Source organism: Dermacentor andersoni, chromosome 2, assembly GCF_023375885.2.
Source record: "Dermacentor andersoni chromosome 2, qqDerAnde1_hic_scaffold, whole genome shotgun sequence".
Taxonomy (NCBI): Eukaryota; Metazoa; Arthropoda; class Arachnida; order Ixodida; family Ixodidae; genus Dermacentor; species Dermacentor andersoni.
The window spans coordinates 176,666,916-176,692,680 of record NC_092815.1 but is presented as its reverse complement, the minus strand read 5'-3'; the positions used below and the strand labels follow the sequence as shown (position 1 = coordinate 176,692,680).

At 49.4% G+C, this 25,765-nt stretch overlaps 1 protein-coding gene across 1 annotated transcript in view; it reads left to right on the top strand.

Annotated features, from left to right (window-relative positions):
• Positions 1-13,362: 13,362 nt before the first annotated feature.
• Positions 13,363-25,765, top strand: part of LOC126540408 (acetylcholinesterase-like) — a 181,305-nt gene continuing 168,902 nt past the window's right edge. The window contains exon 1 of the mRNA XM_050187223.3: positions 13,363-13,721. The gene's annotated coding sequence lies outside the window, so the exon portion shown is untranslated. The remainder of the gene's footprint in view (positions 13,722-25,765) is intronic.

The following is a 25,765-nucleotide window of genomic DNA, read 5'->3' as shown; positions in this document are numbered from 1 at the left end:
TAAAGGTTTCGGGGAGCTTCTTTAGGTAATGCCAAACCCCTTTTCTACACGGAGTCTTGCGATGTTTTTAGAACCATGTTTAGACAGCTTATAAAATGTATTCAAGTTGGACATTAGCTATACGGCGTTTTCTAGACTATGAGCTTCTATGCTGCGTCTTCTTTGGACGTTTTCATGGTCTTGGATAAACGGTGAAAAAAAGTGTAATGTATCCCTTTTGTGCTACCTGCGGGGCTGTGCTCATTCGCTTGGTTACGAGGTACGACACCGACGCTCGCCGCAGGTACGGACGCCTAAAGGCGGAACCGAATGGCGCGATTTCAGGCGCGATTGACGCGCGGATGGCGGGACGCGCGCGTCATTTTGACGCGTGCCCAGCATGATCCGTCACGAAATCGCGCCGCCGCGTGCTGCTGCTCGGAGTAGAAAAAAACGCGTCGCGCGGCGCGTCCACCAATCAGAGTTCAGGTAAGTCACGTGGCATTTGGTCACGTGGCATTTTGGTTCTTTTTTTGCCACCAGATGGCTCTGCTCTCTGCGCATCTCGACGGAACCTCCTTGGCGGAATTTTTTTTTTCTCGGCAGAACTGGCGCGCGCGTCAAGGAAAATATGTGCTACCGTGATTTCGTTCGCGCATCGTGTTCACCTAAAATGAACAAAGCAACCTTCAACGAGGCCCTAATAACTAAAGTGGAGAAGCGTCGCGTCTCATCGCTAATACTGGCAAGACAATTTGCTAATAATAATACCAGTGTATGGTGCTCGCTCTCTTCTCAACCAGGCAAGCCGCACCCACATGTACCTCCTGACCCGCATTTTTTCTTGCTTCAGTATCAGCATCCCCCTTAATAGTAGCAATCGCCTCTTCTGCTCGGTAGTAAGCGGCCGACCCTCCTTTTTATGTAAAGTTATAAACAAGCAACGGCTTCTCAGCATGCGTAAGGTACATAGTCGCAGTTTCGCACACAATAATGCTGCTTGAAATGAAGCTTGATAAATACACTTCGGAAAGAAATGTCGCTGTCTAAATACACTCAGATTATTTTTATTGCAGTGTTCTGTAAGTTTAAGGGCATATTATATATGCGGTAACAGAGACAATACATGTCGTTGAGAGTTATGTTCTCTGGCAACCCGGAAAACGCGGCGCGAAAGCGCCGCTCCTCTTTTTCGTACGGGTGCTCCTCTTTTTCGCTCGCGAAAAACGCCCCATGCGGTTCCAGCTTAAGAGCTGCGCTCTAAAAACGTAATGTATCCCTTTCGTGCTACCTGGGTATAGCGACACAACGTATTGCCATCATCGAAACGAGTTATGTATGAGGCGTGTACTGCAGCGAGACTCTATCCTCTTTCGCGCTTACCTAAAAACCCTAGGCGCCATCTGGCGACGCCGCAGCGAAGCCTGGGGTGGCATCCGAAAAGCAAGGCGCAACGGTACGTGCGAACGCTGAGAAACGCGCCATGCGGCAACCGGCCTCCTCTCTTGGCTAGAAGGGGAAGTGCGATGGGCGGCGTATCTGCGCCGGGCAAGGGAAAGGGGCGATGAGCGATGAAATTTCCCGGCGCCGCTAGGGGTGCTGAAGCGCGCTGGTGTTCAAGGACAAGCCGCGGCGTGGCCCTTGCCAGTGTAGCGCCAGCGAGGTCTGTCAGGCAAGCGCAGGCGTGTACACCGCGGTTGTTTGCACGTCGATCGCGTTGCACATGCGCCACTACGATTATTTTGAGGTGCGTAGTGCGTGATATTGTGCAGTTCCCGTATTATGTGTTAGATAACGCGGCGTGCACTTATGGCGTCGAAAGATCGAGCATGATTTGTACCCAGGTGCCGAATCGGGTACAGAACGTGCAAAGCCAGGGTCTCCCTTTTCAAACCACCTAAAGACGCAGCTCGGCGATGCAGCTCACTATAACCACGTTTCATTTATCTTTCAGCATCCTCAAGCCCTGTCGCATTCAAGACGAGACATCCTGTAGACTCCACAAGTGAGCTCCACTTCTGTTAAGTGTTTCCACATCTAGTGAAGTGTGTTAGAAACGCGTTTGTAACCACTGGTTTAACAACTCCAGATGGTCGTGCATGTATACAGCACATACAACTAGCATGGGACAAGGACAAAAGCCCTTTGGTGCTGAAAGCAATGCCACATATAACCAGTGGACAGGTCAGACTCAACTCTTTCGAAAAAATGAAGGGAAACTTAGCCTCCACACTATTCAGCGAAGAAGTGATAAAGGGTATATACATACTGAAAGTGCACTTAAAGCACTCTTCTGATTCAATACACCCACAGAAAAGCTTGTGAAGCGCATGAGTGGCCTCATATCCCTTCTCACATCAAGTTTCCATGCAGTGGACTGAGGCCGTCATCTGAAGGTGTTGCTGACCTTGAGGCTTTTCTTAAATTTCTCGATAAATGAGAACATGTAGCAAGGAATGCTGGAGAAGGCTTTCTCAGCAAGCGCACTGCTGAAGGACTGCGCGTTACGATCCGCAGCATATTATCACCTTTGGTATATCCGGCCTCTTTAGATTTCAAGTACTTACTAACGTCTCGGCTAAGTTAGGGCAAGTTGGAAAATTTGTTTGGTATTATCAGACAGTATTCGGGGACAAATGACCACCCAAGCCCAACACAGTTTCTCGTAACTATCAATTGCCTCAGCGTCTATAACCTTGCCCGTCCGCCCAAGTAGGGAAGCCGTCCTTCCCAGCTTGTTGATGCCCTGCTTGGCTCTCCAACAGCTGAAAATAAGTATACCTTTAGCATGTAGGACATAATTGAATGCATGATAAAGGTTTGTAACATTGATGATGCTGACTCTGTGATTCAGCAGTGCCTCAGTTCAGACCACAACAGTTACGCGGTTGAGACAAGCGATAGCCAGCTTGTCTTTTACATGGCAGGATATGTGGACAGAAAGTTTCTGGCCGCGGAAAAATTTCTTGCCAACATTGTGCTTCTGGCCTCAGTCATCAGAGAAGCAACTGAATGCAATGCAGACATCATGTTCACACAAACATATGACAGGGCAGGCCTATTGTACACTGAAGACGAGTTAGCCATGCTCATTAAAGTGCTAGAGAATGCATTCACGTTTATTTTTTTTCAGCAGAGAAGCTTCATGCTTTCAGTGTGCATGTTTTCATGTGGTTCTTGAGCACTTTAGTACTCTGTTAAGTGGGATGTGAGCTCCATCGCAAAGAGCTCACTGCAAAAATTATCCATTTTGTGGTGTTAACTAGGCTACACGTTTTCACAAAATCATTGAACAAGGACAGTGCTCTTCAACGGGAACGTCAGAAACATTTGAAGTTAAGGAAAGGGAAGTAGAGCTTACTGCTAAGCTCCGTCTTATGGGCGCATGTGGATTTCTGTACCTAATAATCCTATATAAGACCACATGGGCGTGCCCTAACGTGAAGGCAGCCCCGCAAATACCCAACCCCACACCCGAGCAGTGGGAGGCCTTGCTGACTAGTTCGGACCCTGGTAAGCAGCAACAACTGGTGCGGCGGGCCCGGGAGACAGCAAGAGCCGCAGGAGCCCTGGACTAAGGGCGCCTCCCGCACAAGCAGAAAGACACCTGCTTGTCCTTTCCTTTGTTTTAATAAATGTTTCTCCTCCTCCTCCTGTCGTCTTGCAGACCTGTACAACAAAAGCAGTGAAAGAAAATATTTAGTGCACCCGGCGCGGTTGCTTAGGGGTTATGGTGCTGGACTGCTAAGCACGACGTGGCGGGATTGAATCCCGGTCACGGCGGCCGCATTTCGATGGGTGCCGAATACGAAAAAACCCGTGTACTTAGCTTAGGTGCATGCTAAAGAACCCCGGGGGGTCAAAATTTCCGGAGTCTCCCACTACGGTGTGCCTCATGATCAGATCGTGGTTTTGGCACGTAAAACCCCATAATTTAAGTTAACGTGTTTAGAGCATGTTGAGGTTCGCGAAGGCCCCCACATATGCGCCTAATTTTGCTTTACAAAGCTAAAGTTTTTAAAGGGCACGTTGTTGGCTCCTGTGGACGCGGAGAGTGAACTGAACGACGTGGTGATGTTATTCCCCGGTTTATTGCGCGCAGCCCCAGCGTTGTCTGTTTGCGTGTGCGATTTTCTCTGCGCCCAATGGCTACATTTGCGGCACATTTGCGTCGCCGTTTCAGGTTGTTTGTGTTCACGATCCACGTTCGCTCGCACTAACGCCAAGCCTTTTAGTAAACACCAATTCGTCCAGAGCAGCCTTTCAATGTTATCTTACTCATTTTTAAATCGTGTGGCTAAACATCTGCTGCGTGTTCCGGTGTTGCAAATAACGCATATTTCCATTCTCTGCTCTCCGAAGAAGTGTCACCATTCTTAATAATGCATCTTTGAGCTGCAAAAGCTTCGTGATGCTTGCATCAAACTCAAACGCAACACATAGTGAACGCGACGCACATGCTAGCTGCCATGCACCGCCCCTTGAAAAAAGCCGCGAAATCTGTACGCCAGTTGCAAGTAGCGCCATCTACAACTTTCATCGCTTCTCTATGCGCCCCACCGGCTCCCGCCTGCCAAACTGCTCCTTTCTAGCCACCATACTACGGAATTGATGGGGAGTACGTGGATTTGTCTCATCTTCGTGCTTGCGGATGCAGAGGTTATTGTGTCTTTGTTTATTACGCTTTATATGTCCTCATTGTCATGGATTTCAGAGCAATCTATACTTTTCAATGTGCAGAAAACGCTGCGAACACGCACAATCGCTACTAAAGTCGGCCCATGCATGCATGCGCTAGGTGCATCTTGGGGATGAGGGCCTTAGCCTGGATCCACGTCAGTCGGTGGTCTATGGTGAAGCCAAGGTAGGTCACCGTCTGCTTCCATGGAAGGGGATCGGTGCCGATTCTCAGCTGGCGGACACTGAGGCTGGATGCGGCGTTTGGGTGCATCAGTAAGGCTTCCATCTTTGCAGGAGAGACGGTTAGGCCGATGCTCTCGAGGAATGTGGTCACCGCGTCCATGGCCCCCTGCAGTGATGTCCGAACAGCTGGAAGGCACCACCTTGGTCCCCGGACCCAGAGTGGCACATCATCAGCGTGGATGAAGCACTGTGTGTGGCACCGGGGGTCTGCCCGTAGTGCGACTGGCAGACGTGCCAGGGGTGCATTGAACAGGAACGGGCTCAGCACCGATCCGTGCGGCACGCCAGTGGTGATGGGTCGAGGGGCGCTGAGCATCTGGCCCACTCGTACCCGGAACGTCCTTCCCGCCAGGAAGGCAGAGACAAGGTGCCTAAGGCTGCCAGTGAAACCGAGGATATCGAAGGAGGCCTCGATGACCACGTGGGACAGTTTGTCAAAGGCGCTCTGCACGTCAAGGAGCACGAGAAGGGCCCTGCCACCGCTGTTCTTTGCATCCTCCAGTGTGGCCACGATGTCCGTGATGGGGTTGGCAGTGCAGCGGTGGCGCCGGAAGCCAGTCCGCTGCTCCGGAAAGTAGTGCACCTGGGCGGCGATCCACTCCATCCGTGCCAGTACAATCCTCTTCATCACCTTACAGGCCGCAGAGCTGAGGGACACAGGTCTTTACGAGGAACATGCTGCTGCAGGTTTCCGTGTCTTAAGGATTGGCGCCACCACCGCGGTTAGCCAGCTGTCCGGGAGAGCCCCAGTGCTCCAGATGCTGTTGAAGTACTCCAGGAGACGATCTTGCTCTGTGTCTTGCAAGTTCCGAAGCATCTGGAACATGATGCAATCGGCTCCTGGAGCGCTCCGTCGCTTGCTTTGTCCTAGGGCGGCCTTCAGCTCATGCACCCGGATGGGCTCGCGGCAACAAACATCAGTCTGCCCGAGCAGCCATTCCGGATGGTGACAAGTGCGGGGGAGGCGCCGAGGCCCAGTAGCTGGCGGAGGCAGGACCTGCTTTACCAGGGGCGGTGCGGTAAACTGGTCGGCTAGTAACCCCGCCAGAGTAGATGCGGAGATGCAGCTATACGAAGTAAAGATAGTAGCTTTATCGGCCGTATGAACTTGTAAACATAGGCATATTAACTAAATTAACAAGTATTGTGTCACGCGCGCACAAGCAAACAAGAACAAAGCTCACTCGAAGACCGTGTACACTCGCCGTCTAAACACTGGAGTGAGGAAGCGCGGCAGCAGCAGTCAGCGAATTCACATTAGTGCTGCGTCTGGAATCAACGCGAACCAAGCCGAGAAAACACAGGGCGCGCCGGGATCTGTCCGCGTCGCAGATGGCTTCCAAGATATAGCGGCCTGGATTAGAATACGACCCCCTCCCTAGCCTTGCCTCGGGACCTTGCGCGCGACGGAAGACAACGCACTTCCTCCCTGCTTTCCTCCATTTCGTGCGTGAGATTGAGCCGCGATGGCCGGCTCACATTCACACGCTTTCACCTGCACATACAGCATACGGCGTGCGGTGACGATTTTATCGCCCTTGGAGTTTATGGGGAACCTCACGGCCACGTCGACGCCGACGGTAGAAATGCGCTTGAAGTGTCCATATCATTGCTATCGCAATAAAGGTTTAACAATTCATGTGAGAAAACCATATAAAGACCACGAAGCGATTGAGTTAGGAGTAGCCTGAAAAATTTGGAGGACGCTTAAGCTACGAATGGAACGCGATAGCGTTGAAAGACCCCTTACTGCTTTTCATGGTTCCCGGCAACTGTAGCTTATGTAACCGTAACGTTTACCGGGAAACGCTGGCTTCGAACGCTATGCACGAAGGAGAGCTTTCTGACAGAAACACGGGCTCTTGCGGGGGTCGACCTCCTGTTATTGTTTCGCACGTTTAATATTTCTGTCTGAGAAGAGCTTACACAAAGGACATGCGCTGTCGGTGTTTTTTCTTTTTCATTACATTTCTTTGTGGGCTGCCGTTCTCACAATTCCGAAGAATAACATTGTAAAGAGGAAAGACAAGATGTGAGCAACTTTGGTGGTAGAGAAGTGGTGGGCTATGCCTGGTTCGGAATTTCGTTGGAAATTTTGTTTGACAAAGCAACGTCCAACGCTGACGCATTCACAGCGAAGGCTAGACATATCAGATATGCCGTGAGCAATTCAGCAATGCGCAACAGCTGGTTAGCTGTCTACAGCCACAAGCAACAGATGCACTGCTGAATGCAACGATTTTTACCAGCACATCACCACGATGAAAAAAAAAATGAAGCCCATGCTTAAAAAAAGTTGTTTGGTAAAACTAACTTGTTTCCACCTTGCAAAGAATATTAGCATTATAACTACGACGGCGGATATTGCGCAACACGGGGTCCTTAACGCTCGCAGGTTAAAATAACCAGAGACAATACGCAAGCGGCAAACACGCCTTCAATAATAATCCTGGACAGCCTACTGCCTCACGACCATGCGCTAGCTGCTTATTAGCAATGAAATGTTTAAAATATGGTTAAGCAATAAACAAACGCAAGACAGAAATAAAGGAGCTGCGTCAGGCACCGTAGGAACCAAAAAAAGAAGAAAGAAAAGCTGTATCGACGACCCCCGCGCGTGCTCATTGTTGGGAACGAAGGCACCGATGCGTTAGACACCGTGAAACACAAAATAAAATAAAGCTTTAAAAATCAGGTCCGGCTTGGATAGCAACACGGCAAAGATACAGAGGTGCTCGCCGGACGACAGGAAAGCAAGTGACAACGCGCCTTCGCCTGACAGCGGCAAGCGCTCGAAGAAAAGCTGACTCGGACAGCGGTCGAGTGTCCAAATTGAGGCAGAGTTTGGCGAGAGGGAGGAAGAGAGCGGTAAGGGCGGCCTTTGAGCAAAGTTTACCGCTTCGAAGGCTACGGTGGCTTTTGTCGCGTCACCTTTGATCACGAACAGCGACTGTCGAGTTCGGTACTCGTCCTTCGACCGCCACGATGTTGACAGTAGCGTCGAGTGCACGCTTCGAAAGAGTCGCGGCCACGTAGTGATGAGGCGCCGCTGACTTTGGCGATTCCGTTTTGCGCGTTCTACATCCAGCCGGTGTTGTATCTCGGTGCACCTGCCGCCGCGTGTTGGTATGGTCGTCTATTCGATCAGATTCGCTGCTTGGATTGCGACTGTCGCGTTCACTCAGCGAATGTGAGTATGTGCCCGCCCGCTTGGCGGAGCCATCGGCGTCGTGCGTGATCACGCCTTGGCTGCCAGATAAATTCCGGATGCGATGTAATGCCCATTGAAGACATCGCGAAGCCTGTTGTTGTTGTTGTTGCTGTTGTTGTTGTTGTTAATTTTTTATTGGATATTTTCTTTTCTATACTCGCGGACAACTTTCTGTGGCAATGAAGGGAAAGCCACGGGCGCGTGCCTGCGGCACATGCGTTACCGCGCCAAATAGTCGGGCAGCGTTTGACAGTGCTTTTGGTCGCTCGCAACGGACGCTGAATCGACGCAGCTTCCACGTGCGACGGTTTCGCGTTTCCCTAGGCGCGGAAGGGAAAAGCCGCAAAATAAGTAAACCGAGTAAATAAGTAAACACTCAGTGGTGTGTTCTGCCTTATTTAACTACTGCTAGTAAGGTGTCTATGTTTTGTCTTCCCCAGCCTAAACGAACGTGCATTAAAACGCGGGTCACTTTTCAGAAGCGCTGTGTCGTACGCGCGCTTTGCCTCCATAGCTTTCCCTTCATTACCACAGAAAGTTGTCCGCGAGTACAGTTTTGATAGCGGGAATTCGTTTCGAAAGTTCCATCTGCGATTTCGCGTCGTCCTAGTCCCTCTAGACTTTTTGTTTATTTTGTTTCTCAACGAGTTTGCCGGCGCATGAGAAGAAAGAGCAATAGACAACGACGTGTAGTGATTTGGTGCCTCCACATGGCCATCAGTTTGTCGTCTGGAAAGAAAAAAGATAGTTGTGAAAATCAATTTTAATTAAAGCAAGCTGCTCGATAGCGCAACCTTTCATTTCGGAGCGTTGAGAAACCAGGAAACGCCTTAGGAAAATACCATGGATTACATATAGCTAAACAAGCTTGCCTCCGTGCAAAATTTTCGGTTGAAATACAAGGGGATGCGTCACTGAAAGCTCTATGGAGTCTTCAAAACCGAAAATAAATTTTAAAAAAATTATAATTGTGATAATTATAATTGCTGGGTGATTGTGACTCATGACCCAGAACATTGACCAGAATCTCGAGAACTAACGCGCCTCCTCGATATCACTTAGAAGACTAGGCGGCACCTGCGGGTAGCCGCAGCGTGCTGGAAGATCCCGCCGGCAACGTGCTCGGATGTACGTCACATCCGGTAGCCACCTGTTGCACGCGTCGTCAGCTCCGGTTCTATTTTAACGTCGCTAATTAAAGAAAAGACAAGTACCGGCTTTAAGGCTATTGGTAAGGTTTGTTGAACAATGTGTACTATACATTTATAACTAATTTAGCCTAAATAAAATTTATTTACAGTTCGTTTTTATTGAAACTGCCTGTACTGTAAAGTTGGCTCTCTTGCGCTATCACCTGAAGCGCAGTAAAGCCAGATATACAGGGGCGGAACCGAAAATTGTGATCGAGACGTTGCTGGTTACGAAAAGAGTGGGACTTGATATTCTGAGCAGCCCGAAGAAGATAAATAAACGTGATAAAAACTGCGATTACTCTCTAACAATTGCAGCTGTAAGCTCGATGTAAATCAATTTTCTCGGAGAGGGTACTTTTATCACCAAGACTCTCAATCTCCATGTCATATTACTTTAAAGGGCCCCTGAACCACTTTTTATCGAACTGAAAAAAAGGCATTTGAAGTGAACATACGCTATTTCAGAAATAATTTGCCGCAAAATGTACTTCAGTGCGTTCAGCAGAAGCGGAGTTATTGGCAATCAACACGGCCTCCACAGTGCTCCTGTTCCTTCTTCAATGCCTTGCACTGCGGAGGCTACGGTGCCGTGGGGCGTGCCCACAACGCTCCGCCTTCTAAATGTCACCGTGGCGCGCAGTGTTAAGATTTAATTTTTAATGTTAACGTAGACCCCGCGACTTCCGCTTTTGGTCCCTACGACGCGCTAAACATAAGCCAAACGCGATTGTCCTCAGTGAGCCGCAGTGCGCTCAGCCAGTGGACTCGTGGCGACACCCCGCGGAGGCCGCGGTACCTACGCCATGTAGTCTACAGCAGCTTCATGTCAGCTGTCGGCCAACAGCAGCCGTCTAAGGGAATGATGAAATAGTGCGTCCGATGAGGAAATATTGCGTCTAGAAGAGAGGGAGGGCAGCGCCTCCTGTTAAAAAGAGAGCGTTTGAGAGAAAGGTAACTTCGTGATCCGTTTGCTTGGTCCGTGCACCGCGTACGACAGCAAAATTTTCCTGAGATGTTCACAGCAGCACATGCTACCCGCGGACTATGTTATTTCTCCAAGACCAAGCGCTGGTTCAAGGCCCCTTGAAACACGTACAAGGAAACTATCGCGTAGTGACACAAGAGCCCCCTACACCTGCTGCAATGCCTCCATGCATTATTAAATTTACTGTCGCGCCGCAGAAGCTTGCTATTTCTTTTTTTTTTTCGTCGTAGTTTTGCGTAACTGTGTTTTGCCTCGCCACAGTTGCCGGAGCTCCCAGGAAGCCGTGTGGCCGTGTGGTAACCAAGCATTACCAAGTACTAACCACGTATAACGAAGTATTGAATCTTACAGACACCGAATCAACTCAAAATCATTGTTCTTGCACATGTTCTTCAACATTCCGAGTTTTAATTTAGTTAAGCCTCTTATAGCAAGTTTACAGGTGGATACGAAAGTTATAGAATGTTACAGGACCTGAAAAGTGCATTGCGCGCGACTTTACATGCCAGTTGGAATTGTGATATCTGTGTCCGATAAGTCTATACTGTGCCTCGCGTACCTGTATGTCTGCAATACTTGCACAAAAGGTACCCTTTGTGCTATTCAACTAGATAAAATACAGAATTTTTTTAGAATACAAAGAACAAGAGCTCCACCGCGTGACTTTTATTCGGGCGCTGCCGAAAACGGTAAGGAAGGAAGGAAGGAAAAAGTGGAGAAGGAAAGGCAGGGAGGTTAACCAGTTTAGCTTAACCGGTTTGCTACCTTACACATGGGAGAGGGATGGGGACCATGAAAGATGGGGAAGGGAGAGAGAGAGAGAGAGCACATAGCACAGCACACACACATCGTCCGTTAGAGTCCATCAGTCTGGCGTGGTACGTGATATCACTGTCACAGCCGCTTGTCCAATCCCGTCTCTTTCAAAAACCGAAGTAGTCCCTTCGTCGCCTTCACCTGCGATGTCTTCTGTCGGCGGCATGTGAAAATCGTGTCGAGGGACAATGGTCTAGTGTCAAGGTGCGCTAGAACGGATGCCAGGGACTGTCACTGAACATTATATTCAGGACAGTCGCCAGGGACTGTCACTGAACATTATATTAAGGACAGTCGCACAGAATGTGTTCCAGCGTCTCCTCGCAAAGACAGGCATTGGTTTGCTGGAAACTGTAGGACGTGAGCGAGACTTCAAAACAACAACAAAGATGTTAGTACTGGATAATGAACACTAATTGAACAGCAAAAAAACTGAATACCTGTCCTTTTTTTGCATTTAATCACATAATCGCTGCCATTATGCTGCCGTTATACACACGTTCAACTACCAAGGCATTACGCCTGGCGTCTTCAGCAATCAGGTGAGGGCACTTAGCGACGCCATAAGAAGACTACCATGATGATTAATGCAATGCAACACATACGGGACGCCTCGGCGCTGAATTTAACGCCCTGACTTTAATGGCCATTGAAAACTTCTGCAGCAGATAAGTATGGGGAAGCATAACTGTGTTTACTGGTGATAATGTTAAAGAAAAAGGGAGGTGGTGGTAAATCAGGAAAGAAAGGAAGCCTGCATTCTTAAATGTACCTAGAGATACGAAGATTTTAATCTCTCTTATTTACAAGAGATAGAAAGAAAGAGAACAACTTTATCTATAAGAAAAATCAACATGTGTATTGTAGATTATATTGCCGGTGCAAAGAATCGTAACCATAACTGCGTATGACTCAAAGTATATAGATACGGTAAACCTAGCTAATGCATAAGTTGTATGACGCAAGATGGTTGGCGCAATAAGAACTTAGCTAAACCACAAAGACCCGTTAACTGCAGAAAGTTATCGGAGTTGCAGGTATAAATAGCGGTTATGTACCTCTACACACCAACAATGTCCGTTCGAAGTTATTGAAGTAACTGCGTATAAAGTGCGTATGATCGGTCAAGTCAAAAACTTGCAGACATTGCTGTAGACACAGTTGATCCTCTCAAGAGGATCACAAGTACAACGTAAACTACAGTAATCGCTTTAACGTCAACGTCGTCGCCTGTCTGCGGTCTCTTTACCGAAAAATATGGAAGATTTCGAACTCTTCCGAAATAAAAGCAAGGCTCCCTAACGAGCGCGCGAGCGCGCGAGTGGATCGAGCGGTGACGCAGGCCGGGCTGAACCCGGGAACTTTGAAAGAGAGCGGAGCTACGGCATGTCTCCATGACGACAGCGTGACGTGACGCCGGGTCAGCGTCCAGGCTGCGGCTCTCATTGGCTGAGACGAGAGGTCGTCTCCGCCGGAAGTGGCTACGCTAGCCGCTTCCGTTGGCGACCACCGCCACCACCACCGGCACGGAAAGGTACGGCCGACGGCTACACGGCGTTGTCGCGAAACTCTTCGGTGGATCGATGGCCCCGGTGCCGAGCTTCGACAGTGACTCGCGCGGTGCCTCTCGCAAGAACGATTCGCGAAGCTTACCGCCGCTGCCGCCATCTGGTATATGAAAAATCAATCGCGCCAAGGCTCGCCACGGCTCTGCTTGTGAATTTTGCGCGCTAGAAGTTGCGAAAAGTGAGGAAGGTACCCAGAATGCACGTTTTCGATTCGCGTAGGTGTTAAGTGAGCCAACTAGAACCCAAACACGAACGTAACATGCAGATCAGAAACAGTGTAGCAGGGAAAATGAATACAATTCACGGTTGATTCTCGATGCCAGGTTTCGCTTTCTGAAAGTGAAGATCAGAGTGAACGTCGTTCTATTTTCTGGACTCTTGACAGTTTTCAGATTCAATCTCGGTGCTACACCAAACGCACTATGAAGACATCTTCTACATCTTCGAGTGGAATGAACGCAGCTCTCTCATATAGTTGCGAGTGCGGCTAAAACGAAGACCACATTACGTGCGGCTGCCGGCGAAGCATCGAGATGGCGCTTCCGTCGTCATGCCCTAGCGCGCGATTCTGAACACCGCCAGAAGGTGTTCTTAAAAGCCGCGCAGTCGGCGGGCCTTCGCCGTGCGTTCGGTATTGAGAGTTTCCTCCACTAGGTCTGGTGCTTTGGCGCGAGTCCGTCGCACGCATCAGCAGCAAAGCTTCGAGCAAGCGCCAACGCAGGCGCCGAGAGAGGCAAAGGCCGCTCGCGGACGGAAGGACGGACGGGCGGCATACAGTGCTAGTGGTCGTCGGCAGCACCCCAGCGGGACTAGCGGTGGTGCGTCGGCACACTGTGCAGCAGTGCGGAGTCTGAGCGGCGGGCCAGCGTTCCGAGAGGCGCCGATCGGCGGGCAACGCGGACTCGCCACCGAGCAGTCGGTGCGGACCGGCGGCGACGGGCGGAGGATCTGTGGCTGCGAGCGCGAAGCGATGCGATCCCCAGGTCTCCTCTGCTGCCGTCGCTGCTGTTCGTTGGGACCCGGTCTCTTCATGCGCTGAAGAACAGGTGAGCAGCTCGGCGGCCGCCCTGGTCCCGCGCGACCCCCCTGCGTCCTTGTTTCTGAGTTTCGCCTAACCTTTGCTCAGCGCCCTGCGCTCCGAAAGAAGTGTTCGGTTATGGACAAGCCCGTTTACCGACACCTGGACGTTCTCTCTCTTCTCGGGCGTCGTAGCCGGCGTGCCCGGAAGGAGGCGGACGCCGCAGTGGGATGCTCTTGTGTATTTGGCCTTTATGGTCGTAGAGCTGCTATCGTCGATCGGCGGTGCAGCGTCTACGATCACCACATTTACTCCACGACGAATGCAGGGTACTAACGCGGTCCCGACAGTGCGCCACGCTTTTGATTCTCTCGTCTTGTCACTCTTACTGCCTGATTCAACAGTGATTCCAGTACGCGTCTGGTTGGAGAAGTGGCTAAAGGAAGTTGGGCAGAAGTGAAGGAAGAGGCCGCAGTCAGTGATGGGTCGTACCTTGTTTCCAAAAAAAAAAAAAAAAAAAAACGAGATGATCAAACGAGGGCGCGACATTCTACTTTATTAGGGCGACCATTTCGTTGGTTCTTACTCGCTTTCTGTAGTTGACTGGATACGTTGACCGTACTTCGTGTTACCTAACGGCGTACTTAAGGTTGCACGTATCTATCCGAATTCGTGCCTTTCTGGCACATGCTCAGGTTATATATATATATATATATATATATATATATATATATATATATATATATATATATATATATATATATATATATATACATATAATTTCTCCTATGTTCGCAGCTTCAATCTATGCTTTACTGAGGCTTACAATGGAAGCTAACTAAACGTGTTCACTTGCAGTCTTGAGCGTCGGTGCATCAAGATTTGCAGGAAACAGTTGTTCTAATGCATCATCCAGGCATTAACAGGGCGAAGTTTGCGAGCTTTTCTCAGGTGCTTCTGTGGGGACGCAGTGGTTTCTTCCTTACTGCAGAAGGAAGATTTCCACTTCAATGTCAACGTTTCGTGCTAAAGTCTTTACACGCGTACTTGATGCCAAGCCGTGACGCAGGTGAGCCGGGGACCTATTACAGATTTGGTGCCCCGGAACGCGATTTGCATTTTTCTTTTTTGACGCGACGGACGAATTTTTAGCTTGGTGCGCCACGAATAAGCAGCGTTGTTCACGTGCGCCCAATAAGTGCTGATCATTTGTACGCGCACCGTCGTGCGCCTCGCGCGTTAGGACACTGCGAAAAAGATTTCTCGTTAAGGTCACAGGGATGAATACGACAGCACTCTCTGGATATGCCGTCGCAAACAGTTCTTCCTGCAAATTTTGTACGAAAGACTGACGCTCGGTTCAAATGTCGCATCATGTATCAGACGTGTGTCAGACACCGCCAGGAGTGGAACTGAACGTCACGGTTTCATTTTCGTATCATCGTTATGTTTATCTTTTTTTTTTTTTTTTGAGAATGCACTTAGTACGCTGATAGCCCTTACTCCTCCTATAAATCTATACCTTCGTCTGTTTATTTTTGCGGTGCGAGTCGCCTTAAACGCAATTCACCACTACATTATAGCCATTTCCTTTAATAAGCATTCTTTGACTGCGTTGCTGTTTCAATAGAGAAGCGTCGGCCCGTACATATCCTCTGCACGGGTGATGACTTCCCAGGAAGTTTGTTCAGCATGCCTTTTGTTGTGATACAAGCGATACTCAAATACTCCGCTTTAGCCAAACACGAAGCGTCCTCGTGTCAGCTATCGCTTTTTTTTTTTTAATCTCGCAAAACTCCGCCCAGACAGCGAAGCGCAACTATGGACAACCATCATCACGTACAGTTCGCCACCAGTCATAACGTGCCGCTCTCGCCAATAGCAATAGAGCATCCTGCACTCACGGATCACAGGCATCTCGCTTTGTCACTGCACTCAAGGGAACGCAAGGTTCACACTGTTCCTGGTGATCGAGGTAGCACATGCAAAATGCGCACCCCTTCTTCCCACAGAAAACAGCGTTCCGATTCGAAGCCACCGCCCTGTCCTTACACCATATACGTCCTCGGAGATGCCGCCACCAATTTGAATTAACTCTTTGTCGCCCACGTCCGCCCAAAGTAATGCACAAGGCTACGCGAAACATCGTTCGGAAACATTGCTCTTTCTTTTTTTATATATCAATTTAGTGCCCAAGCTGCGTTGTTCGGTGACTGCACAGACTGCAAGTGCACGACTACCTTCTCTCCACCTTCTCTTTGTTTCCTGGGGCCTCTGTTCGATCGAAACGCCCAGCACGGTGAATTGAATCGGCCCTCCGTATGACCTATCCCGCAACCTTTCGCTTTTCTTTTACTTTACGAGAGTGGCCACTGAATACGCGAACCGTCCGGCACATCCACTCGGAAGAGAACTTCGGCGTGAAGAGGCGCGGCGAACGGTCGCTATTCCCCTCTCACCCGCGGTGCCCGCCGAGCGCGCCTGATTGCGCGTGTTTGTGCGCTTGCGCGTGGTCGGCACACTCGTGCACGCTCCGTTGGCCCAGCGCTGTCCTTTACTGGCGCCCGGCCGAAACAAAACACGAAGACAGAGGAAAGCGCGGGGGAAGGCGCCTGCTCAAAACACAAGATCGCTGCCCGCGCTTTGGGCCGCACCCTTGAGAGGCCCTATCCACACCGCCAGCCCCCCCTTCCCGTCTTCCCCCTCCCCCCAATCCCCCCTTGGGGCGCCGTGCTGCTCCTCCTCGGGCGACGGCTTTGCATTAAAATTGGATTCGCGGCGCGGCCACCGCGGTTTTATGGATCCGACGCCGGCCGCCGCCGCCGCCGAAAGCTGCTCTGGGCAGGCCTTGGCGTTCTTGCAGTTTACGCGTGTGGCTTTCTTTCTTTTTTTTTTCGCTCTTCAGCCTCCATTGTTCCTCCCCCAGCACTGCGCTGCGAACCAAATTAAAAAAAAAAAATACTCGACAGTCGAAGCGAGCGTTCTTTTTAGTGCGTCACTTTTAAAAGAAGAATGCGGGCAAGCGGAGCGGTGACACGAAAGCCGCCCGGCCCTGCATGACGCTGCGTGATTGTCAGGCCAGTTTAGTTGTTCTGCAAGCGTGACACTTGAAACAAGCAACAATAAACGTCCCACACCTTCGCACTGCTTCGTTCTTGTGAATGCCATTTGCTTCTTGCGAAACAGGAGCCGAATTCACGAACGCTTTTCGTTCGTAAATGCTTTCCACGATTGGGGGACGTCTGCCTTCACTGATAACATGTGCAACATCAGGATTAGGTGGAATTTGCGCGTGCGAACAATTCTCTAGCGTATGGGCTTTCTTTGTGGATCCAGGCTGCTGCAGCTCCATAAGTTGTCCTTGTGTTTGTCGAGGCGTTATTGCGTTTATTACAAGGCACCGAACGGCAAGAAACAATAATGAAGGTGTCGATTGAACGGGGCATATATCCAGCTGATACATTAAAGGAGGAGTATCCTGTCGTTATATGGACACGTGACGTAATGCGTCACGAGAATGGAGCCCCGTTACATGAAAGGAAAACTATCTGTGATGAACCATGTACTTCGTTATTAAAAATTACATTATGGTGTTTTATATGCCAAAACCACTTTCCGATTATGAGAAGCGCCGTAGTGGAGGACTCCGGAAATTTTGGCCACCTGAGGTTCTTTAACGTGCACCTAAATCTAAGTGCACGGGTGTTTTCGCATTTCGCCTCCATCGAAATGCGGCCGCCGTTGGCCGGCATTCGATCCCGCGACCTCGTGCTCAGCACTTCGTTATGAGCGTGCGTCGTTCGGCCCTGCAGTCATGGCAAAATAATGTACACCCCTACTCCCAAAAACGTTACAAGGGTTTGAGTTACAGGCCGATTTACCCCCTTATATTCACTTTTATGGGTGTAACTTATAAGTTGGTAACCACTGCATTGTTAACTATAGTTAACAATGCAGTGGTTACCAGACGCGTCCGCACAGAATCGGTGTAGAGCTACTGGCTATTTACCGAATGCATCAAGAAACTCCTGAGTGCCCCTTGCGCGTTCAAACCGCGGGGGACCTTCGCGACATGAAACAATAACCTCTTTGAAAAAAAAAGGGGGGGAGGGGAAAGGGGACGAGGAACGAGCACTTGTCAAGCGTTATACGTGAGAGCGCCAGGCTTGGCCGGGACCTGGAAACGAGCATCGATACTCTGTCTCATCCCCTCTTAAAATTGTGTTGCTGTTTTAGTAATTTTTTTCCTTAATAATACCTCACCGTGTCGAACACTCGAACAATGCTGAGCGCAGATTATCGAAAGCAAAGAATCGCAGAGCTAAAACGAAGGGTTGCCGCGGAAAAGCTGGCGGCTATACGCAGCCTACGGAAAAGAAGGGTGGCGTTACCGTTGTGTTAACGCTTTGCTTTCCAGCTCCCCAGTGCGGAAACCGAAGCCTGACTCCGCGCTGACCCTTTCGTGTGGTCGGTCTCCGCTTTTGTTTACCACTGAATGTGCCACCGTCATCGCAGCATCTGTATGGTTTGAACACTATATAGCCAGCTCGCTCGGCTGACCGCTCGAAAAACTGAAGGCAACTGATTCCACCGTGAGACAATGCGGAACCACGTGCTCTTCAGCGTGTGCGCGTTAGTCTTGATAACAAATGAACAGCGTGAGCCAAAGACCAATGCCAAAGAAAACGACAAGGTGTGCGCTTTTCTTTGTCCTTAATCTTTTTTAGAGCGCAGCGCTTTGGGCGCCCGTTCCTGCGGCGAATGTCGGCGTCCTTCGTAATCGGGCGAACGAGCGTAGCGAAGGATAAAATAGCGAACGCGGATCGCAGCGGGGTATGAAAGACTGTGATAGCGAAACGAACGTGAGGAGAAAAGCGGAGGAGGAGGGTGCAGCGATAACATGAGGCGGAAAGCGGAGGAGGAGGGTACAGCGAAAGCGGGACAAGCGTAGTGCCGCGGAAGACGGGCTCTGTGGCGACGTTGGCTACGAGATGGCGCCAGAGTAGCACACATCATCTGTATGGACACAAAGCGCTGCATGAGCGGAGGTCTGTCTGCGGCGGATGCTGTGAATCCTGCCCACGCGATTTCCCGATTAGCGAGGCATTCGTGCCACAATTCACTCCGTTTGCAACGTACCGCATGAGACAGATTGTCCGCGCCAGCCAATATATCGTCAAATGAAAGCAGGTGTAGAGCTGCGCTCAAATTTCGCATTAGGGTGTATCGTAATCGTCGGTGAATTTTTTTTCCCACTGTTACTCTGTGACCATGAAGTTACCGGCTAGAACAAACCCATAGTCTGAAAAGAAAGAAGAGAGATCTGGGACGGGATTGACAAATATTTATGTTCGTAATTGTTCTTTACCATTGGGCGACCGCCGTCACTTATATTACGCGCAGCATCGGGATTGGCTGGAATTTGCTCTTACGCATAGCTCCGGCGTAAGAGCATTTGGGTGTGTGTGTGTGTGTGTGTCAGGTATCACTGTATGTTTCCAGGTCCCAAACAGGCCTGGTGTTCGCACTCATAACGCTCCATCAGCGCATCTTCCTCCTGCCTCCTTTCAAAGAGGTTTCAAAGTGGGGGACCCGGAATTATTTTTTCATCACCTGGGTTTTCTTTAAACGTGCACCCGATGCAAGGTACACGTGCGTCTTTCCTTTTTTTTTTTCTGCATTAGCCCCCTGTCGGAATAAGGCTGCCGCGGCCGGAATCGCACCCTCGATCTCGTCCTAAAAGCAGCGCAATGCCTTAACCACTGATCTACCACGACCGGTGGAAACCCACACTTTGCGGAACAGCCTTCCTTCCGCGCATCCTTTGGCGTCGCGTATGAACTTGAGTGCCCACCGAGCCGTCAGTTTCCGGCTCCCGGGCCTTCCTCGTCGGACTCGGCTTCTTTCTTGACCAGCCGCAGCTTCGCACCGGGGCGCTCCCTCGATTTCTCTCCGGCCCAGCTGGCACGACCGACCCACTACATACTACAAGAGCTCTCCGGGCGCTCCCCCCGTGTGCACGGCGGCGGCTTCTTCTCGCGTTCTCTGGCCATGCTCTCGCGGCTATTTACTTTGCCCCACGCGCCAGCGGCCACATAGTGCCATGATCGCGAGAAGCGAAGCGCGAAACTAACCGGACGCCCTTTCTTTTCCTCTCCTTCCTGATTTTTTTTTTCTTTTTCCCGCGGCAGCTAGTCACGCGCCGCTGTTCAAGGTCAGACCCGGTATTGATCCCCGGGCCCTCCTACAATCACGGACGAGGAGCAGCGCACCGACCGACCGACGGGCCCGCCGTTTTTCCTCCCCTCGGGCAAGCAGCATGCAGCCGCCTCGACCGAGACAAGGAGCGCGGCACCAATCCACGGCTACGTTTTGTGGAATCCGCGCAGCCTGGTTGGATGCCGTGAGGGGCGTTTACACGAATGTGACAAGTGGCACATCACATTTACTAGGTACACGTGTATATATAGAAACGATAGCATCCAGGCAAAGTAAAGGGCTAGCTGGAGCAAGTGAACTGCTACGAAAAGGGACCACGACGCCTGCCAACTCCACAGAATGGAAAATGTACATAAAAAAATAATTGTCAGCGATGAACAGGAGAGCGATTCACGGGAAATTGCACATTTAGTGAGGAAGAAGAGGAGGGAATTAAAGGGAGAGAAAAGAAAGACGGAGAACAACGCAAGAATACGACACGCATCTTACGGCACACACTCGTCCGGCGCCACTGAACATCCGGCACACGGCCCACAAATTAGCATGAAATTAGGCTACGTCAGAGCTCGGAATGTTCAGACTGCAACTGGGAGGGTCGAAACGGGTCGCCTTCGCAATGACAGAAGCGTTGCGTGAGCTTGATCGAGTTTAGACGCACGGACCGGCGGGAAAAATACAACGTTCTGTCGTATCCATGCAAAGTGCGGTGATTCGCTAGGAAGCGGAATACGTGAGATGATGGTTCCAGACGAGGCAAGTCGTCTCACGCGGTGGGCGTAGACGCTGGCGTATCGCACCGAAGAAGACGCGGAAAACTGAGAACGCCTTCTGCTGGAGTGTGCTCTCCTCCTTTCACCGGCGAAAGGCACTGACCGGAAACCGGTTCTGGCTTAGGTTCTGGCTTAGGTTCTGGCTTGGTTCAGACGAAAGGGGGACGCTCCATGTGTAAACGCATTCGCGTTGTTACCATGATGAGCTAAGAAATGCGATACGCTATTGTCGCACTCGTGTAAACGCTGCAATACACGCTAGAGCTCGTGCTCGTCGTTTCTTGCTACGTAGTCCTTCGTTCTTTGCCTGGCGCCAAAATTGCAACATAGACAGCTAGTGAGCCGAGTTTCGCTATCGCATACGCCTGCAGCCGATGTGTTCCTTATGCGGTCATTATACTCGATGTGGTCGGAGAACGCAGCAGCACTTGAATGGAGCCTCGTTGGTTTCACCGTGGACCCCCCGAGGATGCCACCTATAGAAGCTATCGATGTTTGGTATTGTACCTCAACCTTTTGATGATGTTCATGATGGCCTTAAAAGCAGCGGCATCCCTACCCGGTCAGAGAGGTTGGTCGAGAATCGGTTGGATTTCAGAAATGTATCTGAGGTGTGAACACGTAATTACGATAACGATAACTGAGTGAACGCAAGTATAATGAATATTTCTTTTATTGAACAGTCATCATGAAGGTACAATAAGAAATCTCTAGAAGAGGGGAAGTGCGAAGAAACAACCGATGAGATTAACATCGAAATAGATTGGTCTCGCGAAGTTCTCTACCGTAGGATGCATTTCCAGCGTATCGGGAGAAACAGAAAATATTCAGAGAATAAAAGAAAACGGGACACTTGGGAGGACGCCACGGCGATGCACGCATCCAGGCACATCGTCTCGCATCATGTGTAAAGCCTTTTGTTCTTGACTGACCAGCGCGCACCACGTTCTTTTACAATATCCTGGACTGCACTCCCGGCGTTGGCCGCGAGGCCTGATCGCATGTCATTAAGTGCCGCAGCTACGAACAGCATAATGTGCGTATTTAAATGATGTTATTGCAGCAATTGATCCAAGCCGTTTGTAGCGTTTGTGGACGCATTTTTACTTCGTTGTTTCACATCAGAGGGTGACAAAAGCCGAAGAAAACGGCCGAGGATTCGTCAGTGAAAATGAGGCGAGGAGCACGACATACAAAAACGTTCAGTACGTTTGAAACGATGAATGTAAGAAAACCAGTACAAATATTGCGCAAAATGGTACGACGAATTCGTACGACTGAGCCACTCAAGAGATCGCACCGTCAAATGCGACGAGCGTACCGCGGCAAATCTCCTCCTCCATATGGATATGCGTTTAGTCTGTAACGTCGGAATAGTACACATCCAATTTCTCCGCCATGGATGTTAAACAACAGCGCGGGACCATTCATAATTGTGGTTGTTTCTGTTGCTTCCGTTACGCGATATGACGCAGTGGCGACGAGAAAATGCATAATTCTACAAATCACTTTCACTAAAAAAATTCTGCTATAAACATATACCAAACTCTCGTGTGCGTGCATTGTCTGCATCGACTATGTCCAATATTTTCTCTTGCATTACATTCTTGCTTTGATCACTTTCCCACTCTCCAGGTATATCCATGATGAATATAAGGGTAGTCAACCAGACATGCTCTTTTGATAACCTCACTGTTGTTATTGTTTTTTCTCTCTTTCTCCCTCCTCTGACTCGTATACACTGTGTTACCCGGCTCAAAAGCAAGAGCCGTAGCTCCCCCACCCTGCTGCACGGTTCTGAGGCGCAGGTAATTGCGGTCAGGCGTGCGCTCCTGGGTGTTCGACTTCGAGTTGCGCTTCCATATGCCCGCCCTTCCGTTGTATAGCCGTTGTATCGACGTCGTTGCTTCGGATCCGATGTTGTTGGTACGGGCCGCGCGGACGCAGAGATTCCTGCAGTCTGTTCTTTGCGATCGAGGGTTTGGGTGCCATCTTCTACGTTGAAGCACGTTGGTTTTCTACCTACTTTAATTTTTCGTAAACGTGTTTTTTTTTAGTTAAAAAAGTTGAAACGCACTATCTGCTACCCACCCGGGGCCGAGAAGACCGACATCTGCAAACGGGAAGCGGAATCAAATATATCGCCGCGGAACTGTCATGCGATCGAGGCAAGATGAAGCGGGGAAGAAAGAAATATATAATAAAATAAATCGAACGAAGATGTACGATACGGATGTCGTCGAACTCGAGAAAAGCTTCTAAGCGGCTGAATTAAGGTATTACGTATACTGGTCGTCCGGAAACGATGCGAGATTAGCAGTGCGGTGCGGTGATCCGGATAAGATTCATCCCTATACGCGATCCCTCGATGAGCTTTTAAGTGGCACACAGCTGGTCCAGCGTTCGCGGTTAGTCTCTGACGCTTCAGTCCGTAATGTAGTCTCTAACGCACGTTCTTGAAACACACCAGTCACATAGGCATATGTGATCTAAAATTTGACCCATTGTGTCTGCAGTCCTTCCGTATTGCTGCATTATTAGTAGTAGCATTACGCTCTTACATTACCGACAAAGCTGTGTTAGTATAGTGGTATATTGTCCTTCTGCAAAACAAAAACAACAACAAAAAGCCACTTTTCTCCTTATGCTACTCTTTAGTTTTGGTGATACAAACGAAGGTGCAAGGACGAAGCATAAGTCCCGTCACCGTCTTGGAGTTCAAGCACCAGCTTGCATTGATGCCGCAACAGAATATTCTGACAGCGCCTGCTCGGACAGCGTTGATTTTCCATCAGTAAACATTGATTATATCGTATAAGCTAAAAGAACAAATGACTGAACTGAACAAGTGTCAATAACTCTAACTGAGACACAACGGCGAAAAACACAGATGCACGAATTAATACTACTTTGAAATCTGCGACATTCACGACGACGTACAGACACTGGGGTTTCGGCGCGAAATAAATTGACACAACTTTTCACCTTCATTTCCGCACTGTTTATACCACGAGGTGAACGCGCAGAATGTTGAAAGACCGCCTAAGCAGTCTACACTGATCCAGTGCTTTTGTCTTTAGAGACCCTTTAACGTCTCAAAGCTGATGCTACACCCGACGTATCTGGTGACGCCCTGTTGGAGGACCCGGAGTTGATAATAATGACTTCCTTTCTTCGTAGGCTTCGAGCTACCCTGCACACAGACGGGTGCGCGATGCCGCATTGTCTCGTACTGGCGGAGAACTACTTCAGAGCACACAATCCTGGAGGCTTCACTTCAGTCGTTGGAGCAGGGACGCAAGTGTGTTCCCCTGAGGGCCGACTTTAGGAATGATGATGATGATGATGATGATAGTGATCTAAGGAAAGGAAGGACGCTTGATTCTGCAACATAGGAATGACCTGGTGCAAACGCGTGCGCTCTCGTGCTCCCGTTTCATCGCGTTCTCGTTCTCTTCCTCGAGCCTTCTCTGCTTCTTTTTCCAGTAAAAAAGAAACTTCCGACCCGCCGTGGTTGGTTGGAGGTTTTGGCGTTGCAAAGCTTAGCTCGAGGTCGCTGCATCAAATCCCGGCAATGGCGGTCGCGTTTCGGTGGGCCGCGGAATGCAACGTCCGTGCGTTTGAGTCCACGTTGGAGAATTCGAGGTGGTCGAAATTTATCCGGAGTCTCGCCCACTGCGGAGCGCCTCACAATCAAGTCGTCGTTTTGGCCCGTAGAATCGCAGGATTTAATTTCGCTTTCCTTAAATTTCAAATGCCGTTCCTCTTCCGCTGATAGAAATAGACACAACGTGACAGCAGATTGAGATTATTTTGCTCTTCCCTGGTTTCTTCGGTTCCGGTAGCGTAATAGCCTCAACTGTCTGCCTGTTCGTATGCACAGTCAACCACAACATTTTACGGGACATGAGATCCGAGAAAAAGCTGAATATCTGCGCAGCCTCACAACGCAGCCTAGTATTCGCATTTACAGCATCTACCAGTATATGTCAACAACATTGACATGTTCGGTTTTACTGACTACTGTTACAGGCTGCTCGGAATTTGAACGTTTTCTGACGTCTCATGGTCCGTAAGCTTTTGTGGTTGACTGTACAAGCCTATCGCGAAAAATAAAACAATCTTGAAAAAAAAAAAGGATAAGTACACGCAAAACGGACGTTGCGGGGCCAACAGGGGTCTCTTGTTGAAAATAAAATTTAACGTACAATGGCTCTTGCCTAAATTCGGATTAGATAATGCAGTGCGACTCCATAGATGTCTGGAACATATTATCACTTCAACAATTGCGTCGCCTGAAAATTGGAGGTGGGCGAATACAAAATTTTTCGAACACGCATCGAATACGAATAGTAAGCGTCGAATATCGGATCTAATGTGGAATAATCAAATGCAAACACGTATATTTGTATCAGGCACACATTTCGGTATAATTAGATGCCACGCTTGTGCTGACTAGTGAATAAAAGACAGCCAACTATTCGGGCAACTAGATTCAATTTTAAACGCACGGACACTAATTGTCAACAAACTAAGTGCGCGAACAGCCTCTCGATATGTTTACAGCCTGGTCGCGCACAATGTTTCCAAGAATGAAAGGTTGCTGTAGCACCAGGTCTCCAAAAATAGACTAAATAAATGTTTGGATTAGAGGTTGTGGGACAAGAAAAGAAAAAGCTGCTGAAAGATTGTGTGCCGCAGACATGTGTAAAAGGGCCCATTCCGAAGAACACATCCCTTGCTGTAGCGTAAGGGATAGAACTGCTATGTGACCGGACTACAAGAAACACTAAATTAGAGAATACAAGCAAGAATTCCAGCTTTTCATGCAGGCTTCTGCCACGAAACCGAAAACAAAGACGCGTTACCCACTTTGTGTCTTGCCTGCTTCGAAAAATTTTTTCGTTTCATTTCCTAAATGTGCGATACTTTATTTAGGAGGCGGAGAACAGTTACCCGATTTTAACAATCGGTTTTTGCAAGATATTTGTTTAGTTTCGACATTCGAAAATATGTAATAGTTCATTTTCGAATACCAAGGCGAAAACGAATAGCTATCGAGTAATATTCGATTCGTACTGGA